The 21,691-nt window shown below is 41.4% G+C and overlaps 1 protein-coding gene across 1 annotated transcript in view; it reads left to right on the top strand.

Moving 5' to 3' along the window:
- Window positions 1-17,423: 17,423 nt before the first annotated feature.
- Window positions 17,424-21,691, top strand: part of JCAD (junctional cadherin 5 associated) — an 85,294-nt gene continuing 81,026 nt past the window's right edge. Inside the window, exon 1 of the mRNA XM_075827496.1 lies at window positions 17,424-17,512. The gene's annotated coding sequence lies outside the window, so the exon portion shown is untranslated. The remainder of the gene's footprint in view (window positions 17,513-21,691) is intronic.

Here is a 21,691-nt window from a genome sequence, read left to right as displayed (position 1 = left end):
TGCAAAAGCAAAAAAAGAAAAGGCCATAGTCACTGGATACAAGTGCATGTTCAAACAACACTTCCCATCAGGATGCAGACAAGCCAAAATTGCTATATAAGGGGAGATTCCACAGATTCTTTTTGTGCTTTAGTAGTAAATATAACAACAATTTTTGTTGTGGAGTGACACAGTAGGAGCAAAACTGCAAAAAGCATAGTACATCAAAGCAATGTTCCCAGTCAAAGTATTTGCCAGTGCAACAACATCTGCCACATACTCATCTATACACTTCAATGTGTGACATGTGACACAATTGTAATGCATGACACATGTGACACCACCGAGTCATGTTTCAGAGTTGGACATTCACTTACAGGGTAGTCACCTATAGATGGTACTAGAGAGGCGGTTTTCTTCGTTCTGGAGGAGAACTATTTAGCATATTATTTTTCCCAGAGGGTATTGGACTTAGGACTCCCTAGCAGCTGAATTTCCGCATGAAGAATCAATATCTTCCAAGAGCTGCATCAAAGGCATCTTACTTAGTCAACCAGAACCCTTCTCCGTACTGATGAGGAGCAACAACTCTGAAACTGTGCTGTTTTCAGATAGGTATCTCTGGTTTGGCTATTTACCCGATTCATGTTTCAAGACTATAAATGGTTGGACATTGATTCACAGGGTAGTCACCTATAGGTGGCATTAGAGAGACTGTTTCCTTCCTTCTGGAGAGCTATTTTGAATGCGTGACACAATTGTAGCATGGACAAATGTTGTGTGAAATGGTTGTGGCTATGAAAGAACCATACCTCCCAACATTTGCGTCCCTATTTGGTGGACATGTTTAAGCCCCACCCCAATCTGAATTGGAACGCCCACAAACCATCCTGAGAATGCCCACTTTTATGCCCACTTTGTTACATGTTCACGGGACAATTCTGTATAAATAACGGGTCTGTTGGGAGGTATGAAAGAACTGTCTTCCTTTTCCAAGGAAGTCATCAATGATGTGTTATGCAATCTCCTGTAAAGAAAAGTAAGGAGCATCATTATGTTGTGAAGAGATTTGTAAGGAAATTCTAAAATATTCATGAGTGATGTTTTCTTTACTATTTTGTGCTTCTATCTCAAACATTATGTGAATGATAGGTGGTCTTCTAAAAAAGGAGGTCTTTTGGAAAGGCTTCACCATTTGTATAAGAAGATGACCATAACTTCAGGTCTGGAGACTTGTTTGAGTTCACTGCTCACTATCTAACACAACTAAACCTGGCCATACAAATTAGATAAAAATTGTCCAAACCTGACAATTTCGTCAGGATCAGCTGACCATCTAACGTGTATGGTGGCCTCCCAACTCTCCCTCGATGACAGATGTGGGAGAGAAGGATTGGGCAGTTGGATTTTAACATGCCTATCCTTTTGCACTCAGGGGATATAAGCTGCCACGAGAGTTGTCTGGCAGCGGCAGACTTCCCTCTGCCCATTCAGAATACGTGCACGCTTTGCAGAAACGAGCGTGAATGTGTATGGAGGAGATCAGGAAAAATAGCTGCCGGTCAAACAAGTGGTCGGCCAACACCTTGCCTATTTTATTTTAGTTATTTTGTAGTTACCATCAATCCTTTCAGTGACATTTCTTACTAATGCAGATAATAATTTTGCCAGATTTAATAACTGCTTCAGGAAGGCATGGCTTCATTTATGCTTCGGTTAGCTGGTTGGAATGCCGACATCAATAATACTTATGTCATGTTCTTCCTGATATAGCAGAGCTTCCTCATTAAAATAGCAGAGTTATCTGTGTATGGAATGCTGGTCCACCTGCTACAGTAAATATCTGCAGCGTTTATCATGAAAATGCAAACTATAATGTAAGACATATTGATGGGTAGATGATCAGCTGAACGAGCACTTGTACAAACGCTTGTTCCCAATCTTTCTCAGTCCGTGAATGAGTAAACACTCATATATTTTATGCGGCCCAAAAAATAGTCAATTGTCGACAGCACATGTTTGGAAAAACGTTTTAATTTTGATTTTGAGACTTTGTAAATATGGTATCCTCTTACTATAAGTGGGTGTTACTTGAAAAATAGCACAATGGCTCTTGAAGATGTCTGGACAGCAACATCACAAATAGATGATCAGCCTTAATTTGGACAACAGAACTGTTGTATCTATGGAATTGGCCACAAATTCCCCCAATAAGGATAAATGAAGGGTCAACATCGATTAGCTAGATCTCTCTAAGGGTATGTTCACATTTTCGCCTCCAAACATCTGCCCATTAATTGCAATGGGAAAAAACGGCGTTCTGTTCCGACTGGCCATTTTTTACGCGGCCGTCTTGAAAAACGGCCGCGTAAAAAACAGCCGTGAAAAAAAAGTGCAGGTCACTTCTTGGGACATTTTTGGAGCCATTTTTCATAGACTCTATTGAAAACAGCTCCAAAAACGGCCGTACAAAACGCCACGAAAAACGCAGCGAAAATCGCGATTGGCTTAAAAAACGTCTGAAAATCAGGAGCTGTTTTCCCTTGAAAACAGCTCTATATTTTCAGACGTTTTCAGTTAAGCGTGTGAATATACCCTAAAGCTTATCACTATGACAGAACGACTGCTCTCATTCTCAAACTTGGTGTAGGGTTGGTAAAGTATTCTAAACTTCTATATTCTGGATAAGATTTGTTGAGATTTGCGCCCATTCCAAGCATCTATGAGCAGGCAGAAATAATTTTATTATCTATATTGTATAAGTGACAGCTCTTGCCTCTGCTATCTTCTGGGGAACTCCTAATCTGGTTCCAAAATACCCTAGGGTTCCTGGAAACCCTGATTGGGAAACACTGCTCCAGAGAAAACACGGTAATAAACGTTAATAATACACGATTTCCTTGCCTCTATTACCAAAACTTATATACAGTACATATAACTTTATATTTACCTTCGATGGATAGAAGTGAGCCACCACAAAATATTGTATAGGCGTATCCAACAGATGCGGTGCATGTGCTAATGTTGTCAAACAGGTGAGTGCTTTTTGAGATGGTTACATTGTGTGAATAGCTCACAAGCTGTTAGAGAGGTTGTCCAGGATTAGCAAATAGGTTTTGTTTTTTATTCCAGAAACCGTGCCATGTCTGTCTGTAAAGAGCTTCAATGTGTCTCTAGTCTTTAAAAAAGACCATGATGTAGATACTATATGCTCTGATTTCTGCAATACCCTATAAAAGAACCAACACAATTTTACCTATTCCACTAGTTCAGTTAGGGATGAGTTATTCAACTGGCCCCAGGAATTGGGTGCCTCTAGCTGGTCCGGTGGTTGATTCTGTGTATAACAGGTAACGGCGATCAGATCCAAAGGATGTAATTGCTGTGGACAACTACAAATGTTAAGTCTTAAACGAGTATACAAAAAATGGGAATTCATACACTTCTCTCCATTCATGTCAATTTGTACTCAACACAGCATGATCTCGCAAGATCACGCTGTGCTGTCACATACACCCACATTAACTTTACTGAAGTGTCTTGAGAGTGAATAGACATTGCTTCCAGCCAGGACGCGATGTCTATTCACAGTCCCGACACTACGGTAAAGTTTGTGTGGGACTTAATCACAGCACAGTGTGTGTGATCTGGCGAGATCACGCTGTGCTGAGTACAAATGGACATGAATAGATAGAAGTGTATGACTCTGATTGATCACTGATTGGTCAGTGTCATACACTCCTATGTACAACGCCCACTTGGTCAAAAGTTAAAAAACACCCAGTTGGGCATTAAGAAAGTAATTAGCAAAAATCTACAATTGCTCATAACTTGATAAAAAATGATCGTTTTTCAAAATAAAAAATACCGTTGTTATCTACATTACAGCGCCGATCACATTATGTAGGAGATAGGGCACTTATAATCTGGTGACAGAGCCTCTTTAATTTAAATGATTATCTCCTAAGTGTTACATTATTAAATGCTGTGTACACCTTTAAAAGTTTTGTGCAACTTTTAAAATAAAATACTTTTTATTAAAAGTTATTTTTACTTTTTGAGATATAGCTGTTTTGTATTCTGTATACAGAGCAGCTGTATCTAGCGCTGAATCCTGTATTCTTCAGGTCCGCTGGACTGACGGGTTCAGTGTCAGCGAGTCCTCTGTGTCTCTGACAGGCAGGATCAAGCTGTTACTGATCACAGTTCATAACTAAGTCAGAGACACACAGGACCCGCTCTCATTAAATCGGACAATCCTGCAAACCTGATGGATACAGGTTTCAGCGCTAGAGACAGCTGCTCTGTATACAGGATACAAAACAGCTATATCTCAAAAAGTAAAAATAATTTTTAATAAAAAGTATTTTGAAAGTAGCACAAAACACACTGATAGACATTTTTATTAAAAAAAATAAAATAAAATGTAACGGTGTACATAGCCTTTCAGTCCAACATTTTGACTTGTGACTTTTCCAGTGTTCCAATTACAATGAACGTATGCCCTGTACTTATATTATTTATCATATAGATCATATTACCTATTTAAATAAAAAGAATATAAAATGTCTTGCATGTATTTCTGGCGATCTGCTACTTATGTGATAGGAACATGGAGGAGGGTTAAAACGTAGCAGTCAAACTATAATCCTGATCTTCCAGTGGCTGAACGGTTTAATTACAAGTGCCGTGACAGAGGCAGTCAGACTAATTCTCACATAGGTGCCCCCAGTACAATGTCACTCTCTAGCAGCTATTAGTGAGGCAGCGAGTCAGTAAATCTCCTTTCTTTTGCTCCAATTCTTTTGTTACACCTTCTTTAACCGCTCTTATCCCAATTTACCTTACAAACCTGCCCGATAAAGGTTGAGTTCCATAGAAACTCATGCACATACAATGCTATTAAAGGGGAACTAAACATTCAACAAACTTCTAATATGTTATAGTGACATTAGAAGTTTTGATTGGTGGGGGTTCGAGCACTGAGACCCCCACCAATCGCTAAAACGAAGCGCCAGAAGTGCTCGTGCTGGGGCTGAGCTGCTTCGTTTCTGTTTGTCTTTTTCAGGAAAGCCAATGTAGCGGAGTATGGGCTCATAGACTTTCTATTGAGTCCGTACACCGCCACATTGATTTCCGGATAAAAGCCGAACAGACACAAAGCAGCTGAGCGCTCACACGAGCACTTCTGCCGCTTTGTTTTACCGATTGGTGGGGGTCTCAGTGCTCGGACCCCCACCAATCAATTTCTGAGATGTCACTATGACATGTCAGAAGTTTGTTGAACGTTTAGTTACCCTTTAAAATATTGATCTAACTTCTAGCACAGTTTCTCAATTGGACTTAGGTTTGAGTTTCGACATATATTTGGTTTTACAAGTAAAAGAATTAGACTGTTCACCCTGAAGTCATGGGTTCTGTTTTTGCAGAATACATGACAGATCCTCGTGACCCTTTGTGAACCATTTGCTAGATCCATTAAAATTGCCCCCCCCCCCCTCTTTACTGACTTATAATGGGTCCGTCAGGTTTCTGCCTTTTTTACTGGCTACAATAGCCCTGCGTGCTACGCCATTCTGGCCATGAAAATCGAATGGATACCTTACAGAAATTCTTAAAGGAAGTGTGAACATGGCCTTAAAGAGAACATGTCGGTTCTCCTGATATGTCTGTTTTTAGAAAATACTTCTATTCCTTATAAAATAAAAATTCTGGAGCATCTTTTATTAGTACTCAGCATTGTGCGGTTCTTTTATTATACCTCCTGGAATGAATAAATTGAAAACTGGGCATTAACATTCCCCTTGTCACTAGGGTGTGTTTCTACACAGCCTGACATTGTCAGCACTGATTGGACAGTGTCAGTGTGTGTAGCGACACGCCCCATTGACAAAAGCAATGGTAACACCCAGTTCTAAATGTATTCATGCATTTCCAGGAGAAATAACAGAGGAATGGCACAACACAGAGTTCTAAGAAAAGATGCTTCAGAATAGGGATTTCATGAGGAATACAAGTATTTACTAAAACAGACATGTCGGGAGAGCAGACAGGTCCCCTTTAAGCTTGTCATACATATTAAATAAAAGTCAGCCGAACTCGATGATTTCGGGGATATTGGCCGACAAGCTAATGCTTGCAATGGGGGGAAGAAGTCCCACAGGAGATCAGCTGCTGCCAGAGGGGTCCCTGTCTCCCCATTGAAATAAACATGTATGCTTGGCTGAGTTGAGCGTGAATGTTTATGGTCAAGTTGGAGGAAATTGCTGTCGGCCGAATGAGTATTCGGTCGACAGCTGTGACATGTTTATGGCTGGCTTGAGGCTCTAAGGCCACATGCACACAACCTTAATATTGGTCCGCAATTATGGACCGTAATTGCGGATCAAAATACGATTCCATTCATTTATATGGCCCACGGACATCTTCCCGTAGGCCGTAGAAAGCTTCCATAAAAAATAGGACATTCCTATTTTTTTATTTTCACAGACCGTGCTCCCATACTTTATAATGGAAGCACGGCCCGCAAATGTGTGTGACTGTCCGTGGCCGTTCGCAGCCGTAATCACGGACCGGGATTGCGGCTGCGGCCGTGTGCAGGCGGCCTTACATTGGGTTTAATGTTGCTGGATTAGAAATAATAGAGGTCCCACATCACTGTACATGGTGTAAATGGACCATTCTAGAATATTTAACCTTTTACTCTAATTCTTCTGAATTTGCTCAGTGAAAACACTTTACGTATATTTAAAGCTTAAAATATCCTTAATCATTAAAGGGTCATTCCCGTCTTAAACATTTATGGCATATCCATGGGATATGCCATGAATGTCTCATAGATGCGAGTCCCAGCTCTTTCAACTTCCTTCACGCTGATAGAGATGGCATCACATGTGCACTGCTCTCCCTGCTGTTTTATGGGCGTTACTGAACAGCTGAGCGTTTGTTGCCGGATTATCAGACTTTTACTATATACAAATTGTACTTGAAGCGACTGTCCTATCATCACCTAAAACTTACCATTACTACAGGTTCACAACAAAAACCCAGTTATGGGGGTTGTAATGGCTCCCCGCTGACAGCTGTGTTTCTGACTACCCTATGTCTAGTAGTCTGAGACCCTCCTTACAGCTCCCAGCGTTGCATCTTCATGTACAATAGTACATTGCACTATGTAAGTGTTCATCTGCTCCTCTGTTCAATCACACAGCATGTCCCCCGCCATAGACACACTCTGGGAATAGCGCATGATCTTTCGCTAACATCATTCTTGTGAGATTCTTCTCCCACTGTCTGCAGGAGCCGAAAGCAGGGATCGGCAGTCGCTTTAAATTTGCAAACAGCTTTTGAAAAGAAGGAAGACTTTGGAAAAAAGCTCTATAATTCTACATTGACACCTATAGATGGTTTACGCTATTAGGCCCCATACAAACGAACGTAGATTTAGTCCGTAAATATGGACCGTAATTACGAACCCATTAATTTCTATGGCTGACGGACGCCTTCCCATCTGTGCCGTAGAACCCTTCCGTAAAAAATAGGACATGTTCTTTTTTTTTTATTTTACAGACTGTGCTCCCATACATGTTATCCATACTTTATAATGGGATCACGGTCCGCAAATGCAGGTAGCTGTCCGTGTCTAACCGTGCCTGCTATTACGGGCCAAGATTACAGGCACGGTCGTGTGCATGGGTCCTCAGTCAATGCCTAACAATGCCAGACTATAGATGGAGCTATAGAGAGTCTTTTCTTGTTTTAAGATGACATCTATTTGCATATAGTTTCCTTACCTTATTTCTGGTTGGGGCACTTAAAGTTGAGATATGAGAAAAATTTTAATATGTGCTCCCATTTGCTAAAAAAAAAATACAATCAAGGTGGGACACAATGGATGCTTTGATTATATATGTTTTTTATAAAAATATTTATTACCCCTGCTGTGACCCTCAGCGATCAGCTGTAATCTGTGAAGAAACTAGGCAGTAAGGGTATGTGCACACGTAGTGACCAAAAACGTCTGAAAATACAGAGCTGTTTTCAAGGGAAAACAGCCCCTGATTTTCAGACGTTTTTTGAGCAACTCGCTTTTTTCGCGACGTTTTTTGCGCCGTTTTCGCGGTGTTTTTTACGTCCGTTTTTGGAGCTGTTTTCATTGGAGTCTATGAGAAAACAGCCCCAAAAACGTCCAAAGAAGTGTCCTGCACTTCTTTTGACGAGGCTGTATTTTTACGCGTCGCCGTTTGACAGCTGTCAAACGGCGACACGTAAATAACAGGTCGTCTGCACAGTACGTCGGCAAACCCATTCAAATGAATGGGCAGATGTTTGCCGACGTATTGTAGCCCTATTTTCAGACGTAAAACGAGGCATAAAACGCCTCGTTTACGTCTGAAAATAGGTCGTGTGAACCCAGCCTTAGTGTTCAATTTCCATCCAGTGGCACCACAGTGGAAATGAAGTCTAAGGCCCCATGCACACGACTGTAGTTTTCATCCGCAATCCTTTAGGGTATGAACACAAACGGCGTAAACACCGCGGATTTTCCACAACGGATTAATTGCAGAAAATCCGCAGCGTATTATAGTAGCAGCAGTCTGGGTGAGAAAAAAACGCAAATAAATTGACTTCAACCGCAGCATGTCAATTAATGCTGCGGAATCACAGCTCTTCTATTGCGGGTCTTCCCATTGAATTCAATGGGGTGCTTAAAGAGGCTCTGTCACCACATTATAAGTGGCCTATCTTCAGGGGCGTAACTAGGAAAGACTGGGCCCCATAGCAAACTTTTGACTGGGGCCCCCCTCCCCTGGGTGTCACACAACCCCCCCCCTTGTAGATAGTGCCTTTTTTACAAACCCCCCCTTTTGATAACGCCATACAGCCCCCCTGTAGATAACGCCATACAGCCCCCTTTGTAGATATCTACAGAGGGGGCTGTATGGCGCTATCTACAGAGGGGGCTGTATGGCGTTATCTACAGAGGGGGCTGTATGGCATTATCTACAGAGGGGGCTGTATGGCGTTATCTACAGAGTGGGCTGTATGGTGTTATCTACAGAGGGGGCTGTATGGCGTTATCTACAGAGGGGGCTGTATGGCGTTATCTACAGAGGGGGCTGTATGGCGTTATCTACAGAGGGGGCTGTATGGCATTATCTACGGGGGGGCTGTATGGCGTTATCTACGGGGGGGACTGTATGGCGTTCCCTACAGGGGGGACTGTATAGCGTTCCCTACAGGGGGGGACTGTATGGCATTCCCTACAGGGGGGCTGTATGGCACTATCTACAGGGGGGCTGCATGGCGCTATCTACTTGGGGGCTGTATGGTGCTATCTACAGGGGGGCTGTATGGCGCTATCTACAGGGGGCTGTATGGCGTTATCTACAGGGGGACTGTATGGCGCTATCTACAGGGGGGGCTGTATGGCGTTATCTACATAGGGGACAGTATGGCGTTATCTAGAGGGGGTACTGTATGGCGTTATCTACGGGGGGGCTGTATCCTACAGACCCCCCCTGTAGATAACGGCAGACAGCCTCCTCTGTAGGGAACGCCATACAGCCCCCCCTGTAGGGAACGCCATACAGCCCCCCCCTGTAGGGAACGCCATACAGCGTCGTCCCCCCTGTAGGGAACGCCATACAGCGTCGTCGTCCCTGTAGGGAACGCCATACAGCGTCGTCCCCCGTAGGGAACGCCATACAGTGTCCCCCCCTGTAGGGAACGCCATACAGCATCCCCCCCTGTAGGGAACGCCATACAGCGTCCCCCCCTGTAGGGAATGCCATACAGCGTCGTCCCCCTGTAGGGAACGCCATACAGCGTCGTCGTCCCCGTAGGGAACGCCATACAGCGTCGTCCCCGTAGGGAACGCCATACAGCGTCCCCCCTGTAGGGAACGCCATACAGCGTCCCCCCCCTGTAGGGAACGCCATACAGCGTCCCCCCTCCCAAAAAAATTTGACCTACAGTGTGTCCTAATAAAAGACATGTATCCCCTATACACAGGATAGGGGATACATGTGTGATCGCTGGCAGCGATAGGGAGAACGGGGGACTGAAAGTCCCCTGAAGTTCTCCATCACAAACCTCTGACTTCCGGCGTCTGTGTCGGCAGCTCAATAAAAATGAAAGGAGCACTGGTCACGCATGCGCACAAGCGGGACCGGCGCTCCATTCATTTCTCCGGAGCTGCCGACACAGACCCCGGAAGTCCGAGGTTTGTGATGGAGAACTTCAGGGGACTTTCAGTCCCCCGTTCTCCCTATCGCTGCAAGCGATCACACATGTATCCCCTATCCTGTGCATAGGGGATACATGTCTTTTGTTTAATGGCAGAGCGGGGAGATTCCTCCCTGCTCTGCCGTACTGTTCAGTAGCGTCCCGCTGTAGCAGCCATAGCGGCTGCTAGCGGAGCCTGTGGCCATGGTGGGGGCCCGTGCCGGCGGGCGACACGGGCCCCCTCATGCCGCGGGCCCCGTAGCAGCCGCTACTGCTGCTACGGCGGTAGTTACGCCACTGCCTATCTTGTACATGATGTGATCGGCGCTGTAATGTAGATTACAGCAGTGTTTTTTATTTAGAAAAATGATAATTTTTGACCTATATTAGCTTTATGCTAATGAATTTCTCAATGGACAACTGGGCATGTTTTACTATATGACCAAGTGGGTGTTGTACAGAGGAGTGTAAGACGCTGACCAATCAGCGACCAATCAGCGTCATACACTTCTCTCCATTCATTTACACTGCAGATAGCGATATAGCTATATCGCTATGTGCTGCCACATACACACACTATAACGTTACTGCAGTGTCCTGACAATGAATATACATTACCTCCAGCCAGGACGTGATGTGTATTCAGAATCCTGACACTTCGCTAATACAATCCCGACACTACAGCACAGGAAGCGTAATCTCGTTCTAAATGACAGTTTACAGCGTAATCTCACCAGATTACGCTTGTTGTGCTGTAGTGTCGGGATTGTATTAGCGAAGTGTCTGGATTCTGAATACACATCACGTCGTGGCTGGAGGTAATTTATATTCATTGTCAGGACACTGCAGTAATGTTAGTGTTGGTGTATGTGGCTGCAGATAGCGATATAGCTATATCGCTATGTGCTGTGTAAATGAATGGAGAGAAGTGTATGACGCTGATTGGTCACTGATTGGTCAGCGCCATACACTCCTCTGTAGAACGCCCACTTGGCCATATAGTAAAACACGCCCAGTTGACAATTGAGAAACTCATTAGCATAAAGCTAATATAGGTCATAACTCCGTCAAAAATGATCGTTTTTCTAAATAAAAAAACACTGCTGTAATCTACATTACAGCGCCGATCACATCATGTACGATATAGGACACTTCTAATGTGGTGACAGAACCTCTTTAAACCCCCCAAAAAAGCAGTGTATGTTCCGATATTTGTGGCGGAATCACAGTGATTCCGCCGTAAAAATCACAAGTAAGAAAAAATAATAAAGTTATACTTACCCAGAGTTCCCTGCTTCTTCTCCAGTTCGGCCTCCTGGTATGACGTTTCATCCCATGTGACCACTGCAGCCAATAACAGATAGGCCGGAGTGGACGTCAGAGGAGGGAGGGGGTAAGCATGTGCGATAATTTACACAGCAGAATTTACGCCCGGTTTTCGGACGGCATTCCCAGCGGTGTTCAGTCCGAATACACTGCGCAGCTTGACGTGTGTGTTCCTACCCTTAAAAATGTTGTCTAGTATAGAAAAAACATTTTCAGGTACCCTATAAGGGAATTCTGAGATAATTGGGGAGGGGTTCTCTGTTTAGAATCCTCATCTCTTGGCCAGAGTGGGGAGCGGTTACAAAGAACATCTGTTGCTCTGGAGGACCTGTCCTGTCCTGCATTACACAGACGCATTAATTTAAAGAGGCTCTGTCACCACATTATAAGTGTCCTATCTCCTACATAAGGAGATGGGCGCTATAATGTAGGTGACAGCAGTGCTTTTTATTTTAAAAAACTATCTATTTTTACCACTTTATTAGCGATTTTAGATTTATGCTAATGTGTTGCTTAATGCCCAAGTGGGCGTATTTTTACTTTAGACCAAGTGGGTGTTGTACAGGGGAGTGTATGACGCTGACCAATCAGAGTCATGCACTCCTCTCCATTCATTTACTCAGCGCATAGGGATCCTGCTAGATCCTTATGTGCTGTCTTATACTAACACATTAACAATACTGAAGTGTTTAGACAGTGAATAGACATTCCATGGGATGTCTATTCACAATCCCTGCACTTCGTTACTGTTTCTATGGTAGTTACAGCAGAGGAAGTGTGATCTCGTTGTAACCTGTCATCTACCGCGTAATCCCGCGAGACTACGCGTCCTCTGCTGTAACTACCACAGACAGAGTAACGAAGTGCAGGGATTGTGAATAGACATCCCGTGGAATGTCTATTCACTGTCTAAACACTTCAGTATTGTTAATGTGTTAGTATAAGACAGCACATAAGGATCTAGCAGGATCCCTATGCGCTGAGTAAATGAATGGAGAGGAGTGCATGACTCTGATTGGTCTGCATCATACACTCCCCTGTACAACGCCCACTTGGGCATTAAGCAACTCATTAGCATAAATCTAAAATCGCTAATGAAGTGGTAAAAACAGATCGTTTTTTTAAATAAAAAGCATTACTGTTACCTACATTATAGCGCCGATCTCCTTATGTAGGAGATAGGGCACTTATAATGCGGTGACAGAGCCTCTTTAAATAGGAACTGTGTAATATTTTATTTCCCCTGTGGTGGCGCTGCAGGGAAGTTGAACACCTGTTCGCAGGTGTCCCCACGGATTACAGCAGATCACCGGTGTTCCAAGAAGGGGGACACTTCGTAGTCATCTTATTGGCAAGATAACCTAACAAGTAGAGATTGTCCAAAGTGAAGAACCCTGTAATTATAGCAGAGTCCGTCTATACTCCGACGTGGTATTATGTCTGGGCTGTAGATGACTGCCATTGACTTTTAGGTGGTAGAGAAGATAGGAAAGATGTTTCCTCTTTTTCCAAAAAAAAAATAATTAATTATAACTACATTTCTGTACAGTATGTCAGCACTATACTAATAATTAGTAAATAAAATAGTAAAACAAATAATATGTTAATTTTGTAGGTTACCAAGAAGTAGGGGACAGATGGAGGGGAGTAAGACTGCAGGATTAGACTGCACGCAAGGTTTGTTTCTAGTCTGTAAGGGTATGTTCACACGGAGTGTTTTCAGACGTTTTTCGGGCCGTAAACGTCCCGAAAAACGGCTGAAAAATCGAAGGCAGAACGCCTCCAAAAATCTGCCTATTGATTTGAATGGGAGAAAACGGCGTTCTGTTCCGACGGGGCATTTTTTTGCGCAGCCATTTTTCAAAACGGCCGCATAAAAAAACCAGCCGCGAAAAAGAAGTTCATGTCACTTTTTCAGCCGTTTTTGGAGTCGTTTTTCATAGACTCTATAGAAAAACAGCTCCAAAAACGGCCGCTAAAAACGCAGCTAAAAAAGCGACTTTGAATAAAAAAACGTCTGAAAATCGGGAGCTGTTTTCCCTTGAAAACAGCTCCGTATTTTCAAACGTTTTATTATTTTGTGTCTGCACATACCCTATCCATTGAGACACATAGGTCTGCATACAGTAGATGCTGCAGACACAAAAGGTGGAATATTTTTTTAATAAACACTATTTTGTAAAGTTGCATTATTTTTCATTTTAGATACATTGAAGCAAATGGCTGCAAAGGTGGACGTGGCCTTAAAGGGTATATAAAATCAATGGATAAAATGGGTTACTAATTTTTTTTAAAAATTCTAAATTATAGTATACCTATCATCAACATTAATATGTATTAATTTAGGTGTGAACATTATGGCCCCCTCACAAGTTAATTTTTTTTTTACAGGACAGGTGCTATCTATGGAATAACATTGCAGTAATGTAGACATGTATTAGATAAGTCACATCTAAGAAGAGAAAAGAATAAGTAAAGGTAGTATTACATGACATAAATGAGTGCCGATCAACGAGACAGATCGGCGCTCGTTTGCTCCTTTCACAAGTGGCCAGAATGGAGATGAGCGCTCGTTACTCCGGTCGCTTGTCCACATACTTTTCTATCATGTCTGAAGAGCGTCTTCCTGTTTACATAGGGAGATGTGCTGCCAACAACGATAGATGTTTATGCATTTGAAACGATGCAAACAGCCGATGAACGAACGTTTGCTCATTCATCGGCTGTTTACACAGGACAATAATCAGGAATGAGCGTTCTGTGAACGCTCATTTGCCCGATAATTGGCCGGTGTAAGAAGGCCTTTAGTTTGGGATGCTCTACTTTCTTCTAACCATCAATGTGATAAGAGCCAAGCCGTTCATCCAAGACTGAAGGCAAAGATGTTTCTACCACAGAGACAGTCCTTTCGACTTTTATGGGGCTCTTAGAGAGGGGTGCCAACCCTGGTTGGTCTCCTCTCCTTTATAATTGGGGGTCAAGCACTTGTGCAGTATTCCCCACTATAGGGAAACTGTATTGTTAGCAAACGATGGGGTAGGGAATTGGTCCAAGGGTCACGTAAAAACTATAGGAGGTGCAGAGGCTGCAATTACGCTCAGGATCTGATGCCTGAGGGGGGCGCTATGACTCCTCTGCTGTAAAAAAGAACAGCAGTACTATACATGCCACATAACAGTTGAGTGGCCCAGGACCTGGAGCTTTGAGTTACGCCCCTGCTGGAAGGTGTGATATGCAAATTAAATCATTGGTCCCAAAAATGCCAAAAAGAATGCTGGGAATACTAACATCCTTCCTGATACTAAAGTAGATGTAGTCTCACATGATCTTCTAGCCTGGGATCCATGATATACATACTCATCAATTGTTGATTTGGCATAACCCACCCAGATTTACAGGGAGAAAATGGTAAAGGAAAAAGTTCTGCACTACAATTATTTATTAGGAAGCCCTAATCTCTAATAGGCTTCTTCCTAAATTTGTCACTTGCCTAGCACTGGAAGTCCTTCATCATGGGTGGAAATCGAGTGTTCATTATAGTACACTGGATCCTGGGCAGCCCCTTCCATTGCTTGCCCCTGCCCCCTGCCTGAGCAATATACTCCATAAGAGTTGGGTTATTCTTAAGTATATTCCACTGTATAAAAAAAAACACATATATTATATAATATGGTACCTGCTGACAGAAGTATTATAGTTTCTGGCAATACAGATGCAGCAGAGCTGAGTTTGTCATTTGCAACATGCAGGGAGTTATCACCATGAAAAAAACACTGCAGCACCAAAGAGTTAAATGACAAATTCAGCTCTGCCACTTCTGTACAAAGCTTTGGGCTTGAACAGTGTGCCACCCTGGGGACCTTTGTATTCTAGAATAGTTCATGTGTTGTTAGATCAGTAACAGTTATTCTGTATAGAGGTAACAATCTACATATAATGCAAGAGATACATAAATGTCAATATTTCCTCTATAATAAATGCTACAATGTATCCGTCTCTGATACAGGGACAATCCCACTACCTCGCAGGTATAGTGGCAGAAACATGGTCTGCTCCTGCTGTCATTGTTATGCTTTATGAATGACGTGTTCTGCCTAACAACAGACCAGGATTGGTGGAAAGAAGAGGACTTCAGGGAGGGGACGTAGGAAGGGACAAGGACTGATGCAGAAATAAGTGCAGTGAAGAAAATTGTTTAAATGTTTCTTGGTTTCCAGCTGCTTCTCTCCATAGCAGCAGAAGTGTGGACAAGCAGCAGCCATACAGGCACATGCTTAGATTCTCCCCTGCCTCCATAGGAACGCATTATCTGACACTCGACCAGATTCATATAGTAACAGAACTAGAAATCATGCGATCTGATTGGCTCCTGCATCCCAAGTGCAGTTTTCATTGATCATATGATGTAGATCTTCCTGACATTAAAGATGCATTTATTTACATATAATGCAGTCCTTCATCTGCATGAGATGTCTTTTGGTAGCACCTAGAGGGGGATGCTATGTGTCAAATGTATATGCCACTACATCTGCACAAGATGATGTCCCCCACACCCTATATGATGCTGGTAGCTGCCTGCACCGCATATAGTGCAGAAAAATGCAATGTCATATTTGGCAGAGCTAAAGAGATGACTTGCATGCACAAATACGTATATAGTAAATGTATCAGATAGATAGATGTAGCAGAATTAGTGAGAATTTGTGAGTTTGTCATTTTATTTGTGCATTATGATAACTTAAGTTTAATTTATTGATTTACCTGCAGTCCTTTGTCAATGTGGCAATAGCACATCATGAGTTGTATTAAATGACAAAAGTTAGCTCTGCTGCATCTGCGTAGATAGATAGATAGATAGATAGATAGATAGATAGATAGATAGATAGATAGATAGATAGATAGATAGATAGATAGATAGATAGATAGATAGATAGATAGATAGATAGATAGATAGATGCATGTGTATATATATTTACAGTATATTGGCTATGTATTTGGGTAGTTGACAGCCTTCTCTATCTGACCTGAGAAAACTTTGGACTATCTATGACCCGCACTCCCTCAAACCCCATTACATGTGGCACTCTCAGAAAATTTACAGTATTTTAGGACCGTTAATATGTTCATATGGAAGTTTAACCCATTTCTGGGATAATTCCAATATTGGCCTTTATTAATTCAGCCCTTGTTTAGGATCCATTGTGTGATATGTTGGAAAATTTTACCCCTTAAAGCATCAATTAAGCTGTTTTATGTCTCATCCATTTCCACGCCTAGGTTGAGAAATCATGGGATGTCTGTAAAAAAATAATTCACAGAGTCTGCATAGAATATTGTAATGATAGCAGAAAACTAAGTTTGAGTCATTTCTGTCAATGTGGAAAGTTCATTAGAGCAACATCTTTCACAAGAGATACTACATTACAATTATGGATCATTATCAAACTAAGTGAAAGCTCTTTGACACATCTTGATGGCCATTATATAAGAATTCACATATAGCTTATCGCATTCTTGACCTAGTTAGCAAATGTCAATTTAGTAATCCATTTGACTAATCACCTAGCAATTTAAGGATGCAGCAGAGTTAAGTATGTAAATTCAGATGAGTTCAGCTCTGCTACATTTATATTATATATTTTAGTTATTCTGGATTTTTTTTGCAAGTATTTATAGTTGTCTGTAGACTATTGAATGAAGGTCAATAAATACATTGTGCTGTATTGAAGTAAAACTGTAACGCAAAATATAATAATACACTATTTATAAATAGGAAACCCTAAACTTTAGTGTTTTGCACCTTTAAAACTTTCAGACTCAAATCATAAGCTGTTGAGGGAACCTTATCCTTTTCCTAGTTGCTTTCCAAGTGACTGCATTTACTAGGCATGCTCAGCAGTAGCTTCATGCAGTGCTGGATTACAATTCTGTAGCTGCTGCACACCAAGTAGAAGGATGCAAGCATGGGGGGACCCACAAGGTAAGTCCTGCTCTTTCTATAGTGTCTCTTAATGCAACCTAATTTCCTTGCTGCATAGATGCATGAGAAGAAATCGTTTATATCTTCAAAGTCCTTGGAAGCCTATGAAATGTAGAGCAGCAGAATCCACAGCAAAAAAAAAAAAAAGCCAGTCAGCAGCTGCCTGTGATGAACTGAAGCTAAGTTTCTCCCTGGATTTTAGGCATGTTCCTTATATCCCTGCAAGATATCTGACATGTCTGGTAAGAAATCCAATGTCACATAGACTGGCACCAAAACCTGCTCCTCACATTATACACAAGGCTTGTTTTTAGGTCCAGTTGTGTGTGTACATGTGTGCCTTAGGAGATAACCTTCAGTTCTACAGGAACAAGTGAAAATTGGGGAGATCCAGCTCATGCCTGGTTATACTGATTATATGGAATATGTATTTTTATGTAGCTATTGGAGGTACTTTTCTTTTTATAGTGACATTCACTTTGCTGGTGGATATGCTTTGGGTACTTAATTTTGGCATTTTGTGCAGCTTCTTCATTAGAGGTGGGGTTCTGCCTCAGACATAACAGATATTTCAGTGGCAAACTACTGTCCAGCCAGGGTAGATACAGAAATGTCACAAAGACACAGCTGCTCCTCTCCATGACACTGATATAGCAGAGTTGACCTGTGTTTTGATTTACAGCAGAAGCTTATGATGTTGAAGAATGTCTCTCATTTTAATATTGACCAATTGCTGCATCGTCTACTTTAGTTGCAGGGTGTGCTAGGAATCTCTCAGTATCTATCAGCTATAGTATCAAATAGTAACAGTGTTGCCATGTAGGTTGCAACGTGTAAAGGATGAATAATATTCACTTCATTTTATTATGACTCTTTCCTATGGTCAGGTCATTCTAGTCAGTTATAGTCATAAATCCATATAGATTGTTCCCTAGACAGTCAGATTACATTAATTATTGAGTCTATCTGTCCATTTATCTGTCCAACCAAGTAATTAACCATCCAATTGCTGTGTTCTTGTTAAACCAAGTGTTTCTTAAAGTAGTCCAGAGCGTCTTTTGATCAACTCAAAATTGTATGCAAATATTTGAGCAGATCTTACCTGTTCTGTGGTCAGGTCATGCTTGTCAATTGTAGTGTCACAGGTCCATGTAGAGTCTGTCCGTTGCAATATTAACAAAGCAATTCATGCATCTATCTGCCTAACTAATCTGTTCATTCATCTGTCCAACCAATCCTTAAACCGACCAACTATCCAACCAACCATGCTTGTAAGAAACCAACCAGCCATCCAATAGCTGTGTCCTTGTTTACTAAGTGATTCCGTAAAGTAACGCACAGCATTTTATGATGAAATCAAAGTTCTATGTATATTCGTCTTAATATTTTTTTAGCAGAGCTGACCTATTTTGTGGTCAGGTTATGCCAGTAATTTGTAGGATCTATAGAGTGCTTACTATGCAATATGAGAAAATCAATTAATTCCTCTATTTCCACATTTATCTGTCCAACAAATCATCCAACCAAACATCCAATAGCCGTGTCTTTGTTAAACTAAGTGTTTCTTAAAGTAGTCCACAGCATCTTATGATCAACTTAAAGTTCTATGTTAATTTTTGTGCAGATCTGACAACCAACCGACTATGCAATCAATCATACAACCACCCATGCAAGCACCCATGCAATCAACCAATGAACCAACCAACTATTCAATAGTTGTTTTGTTGTACAACTAAGTAGCTCTTAAAGTAATTTACAGCATCTAATGATCAACTCAATGTTGTATGTATATTAATCTTAAAGGGTTTGTCCACTACAGGACAACTGATGACCTATCCTCCGGTAGGTCATCAGTATATCATCATATCACCGGTGCAGGTCTGACACCCGGACCTCGCACTGATCAGCCGCTCTGGTGGCCTGCGGGCACCGGATGTTATTGCCCATTATGCGATGTACGCAATCGGAAGCAGTTGGCTCCGTAAATAGCATAGCGGCCATGCTGCAGAACTGCAGCTCTGCTTCTATTCACTTAAATAGGAGCAGAGCTGCAATACTGTAGCTCGGCTGCTATTCTGTAGCCGGAGCCAACTACTTCCAGCATGTACGTCTGGAGGCAGCCGGAGCGGCTTAACGGTGCAGGGTCTGGGTGTTGGACCCCCACAGATCATGTAATGGTGACCTATCCGGTGGATAGGTCATCAGTTTTCAGTAGTGGACAACCCCTTTAATATTTTTGAGTAGATCTGACTTGTTCTATGGTCAGATCATGCTTGTCAGCAGTAGTGTCATAAGTCCATATAGATTGATTCCTATACAATCTGAGCAAATTAATTTATGTGTCTATCTGTCTATTCATCTGTTCAGCCAATTATCCAACCAATCAGCAACCAACCATTTAACCAACTAATCGCTGTGTCTTTGTTAAACTGAGTACTTCTTAAAGACGAGCTGTCACTTCTCCAGACATGACTATTTTTAGTAAATATTGTATTCCCCATGAAATAAGAATATTGGAATATAGTTTCTCAGAACTTTGTGTTGTGATATTTCTCTCTTATTCCTCCTAGAAATGTATAAATAAATTGACAACTGGGTATTACCTTTCCACTTCTCAAAGGGGCGTGTCCCTACACATTCTCACTCTGTAAACACTGATTGGACATTGTCAGTCTGTGAAGGGACACACCCCCAACTGGTAACACCCAGCTGTCAATTTATTTTTACATTTCTAGGAGGAATAACAGAAGAACATTACAATGTAGCGTTCTAAGAAAAGATACTCTTGAATTGTTACTGCATCGGAAATACAATTATTTACTAAAACAGACATGTCAGAAGAGGTAAATCTATAAAATAGCCTATATGATCGTATGATGAACTACAAGTTCTATGTGTGTATGAATGATGGCTCAGTTGTTAGCACGGTTGACTTGCAGAGCTGGGGTCCTAGGTTCATCTTCCAACCAAGGACAACATCTGCATGGAGCTTGTATGTTTGTGTGGGCTTTCTACCACATTCTAAAGACACACCGATAGGTTCATTTTAGATTGTGAGCTCCAATGTGATTGATGACAATCTCTGTGAAATATGTTAGTGTTATATAAGTGAATAAATCAAATATACATTTTTTGAGAAGATACAGCCTTTTTTGAAGAAAAAATATTTTGAAAAATTATTATATTTTTTCACCAAAAAGTAAAATCTTTATTCACCACTGTTATTACAGTAGAATCAATGTTATATTATAATTTGTTCTCTGCAGTATTTAGTTAGAAGATATCTCTTACTTTTTGACCCATTGCAGCACTTATCGGGAAATTCTAATTAGCTGTGAACATTCACTCACCATTCACTATCTAAAAGAGGTTCACCACTATCTTGGCATTGGATATAACTGATGGAGGACCACTAACATCAAAAAAGGGGTAGAAGGGCAACAGCCCTAAACATCTCCATATTACCCCTATACGTATTTCATGCAAATTAAAGAAAATAAACAAATGTGGGAGAAACTCTAGAAAAAAATAACAACAAAATAATACAGATTCGAAACCTTATAAAGGTGGACTTTTTGCTGTCTTAGAAAACATGATGAAAATGCATATCATAAAGAATATAATGAAAAATTGCATGCAGTATTGGCACATGAAATCTTCATGTACATATGTCACATTATTATAAATGTTTTAAAAAAAAAACTCAGTAAAAGTTATATTTTATAAACCCTCCGGATCTATCGTGTTCTTGTCTAATATTACGGAGAACAAATTTAAAATCATTTTCTGTCCAGGTGGTGGACTTCAAATAATACCCAAATATTTATTCTATCTTCTAATAATATAAGTTCACTAGTGTAGGTAAAATAGTTACATTCACTTTAGACCCTTCGACCTGAAAAATTATAACAAAAATGGCTGCAGACTTGCATGCAGAGAGTCCGCAGAGCACACAGTAACCGAGTCTTCTTCGCAAACATTGGCAGTATACTGCAACTATAGAGAAGAGAGAAGAATACAGTGTTTGTGAATACAATGCACAGACCCCTCTTTCTCTGCTAAAATCATGATCTAGGTAATTATAGTCCAGGGCTTTTAGAATGTTTTGAGATGTCACATCTGACTATTGCAGCAAATTGCAGGAGTTTTATCTAGCTCAGATAATCTCGAAGAGACCTC

This window comes from Rhinoderma darwinii, chromosome 5 (assembly GCF_050947455.1).
Source record: "Rhinoderma darwinii isolate aRhiDar2 chromosome 5, aRhiDar2.hap1, whole genome shotgun sequence".
NCBI classification, from domain to species: Eukaryota; Metazoa; Chordata; class Amphibia; order Anura; family Rhinodermatidae; genus Rhinoderma; species Rhinoderma darwinii.
The sequence above is the reverse complement of the archived record's forward strand: the minus strand, read 5'-3'. Positions and strand labels throughout refer to the sequence as shown.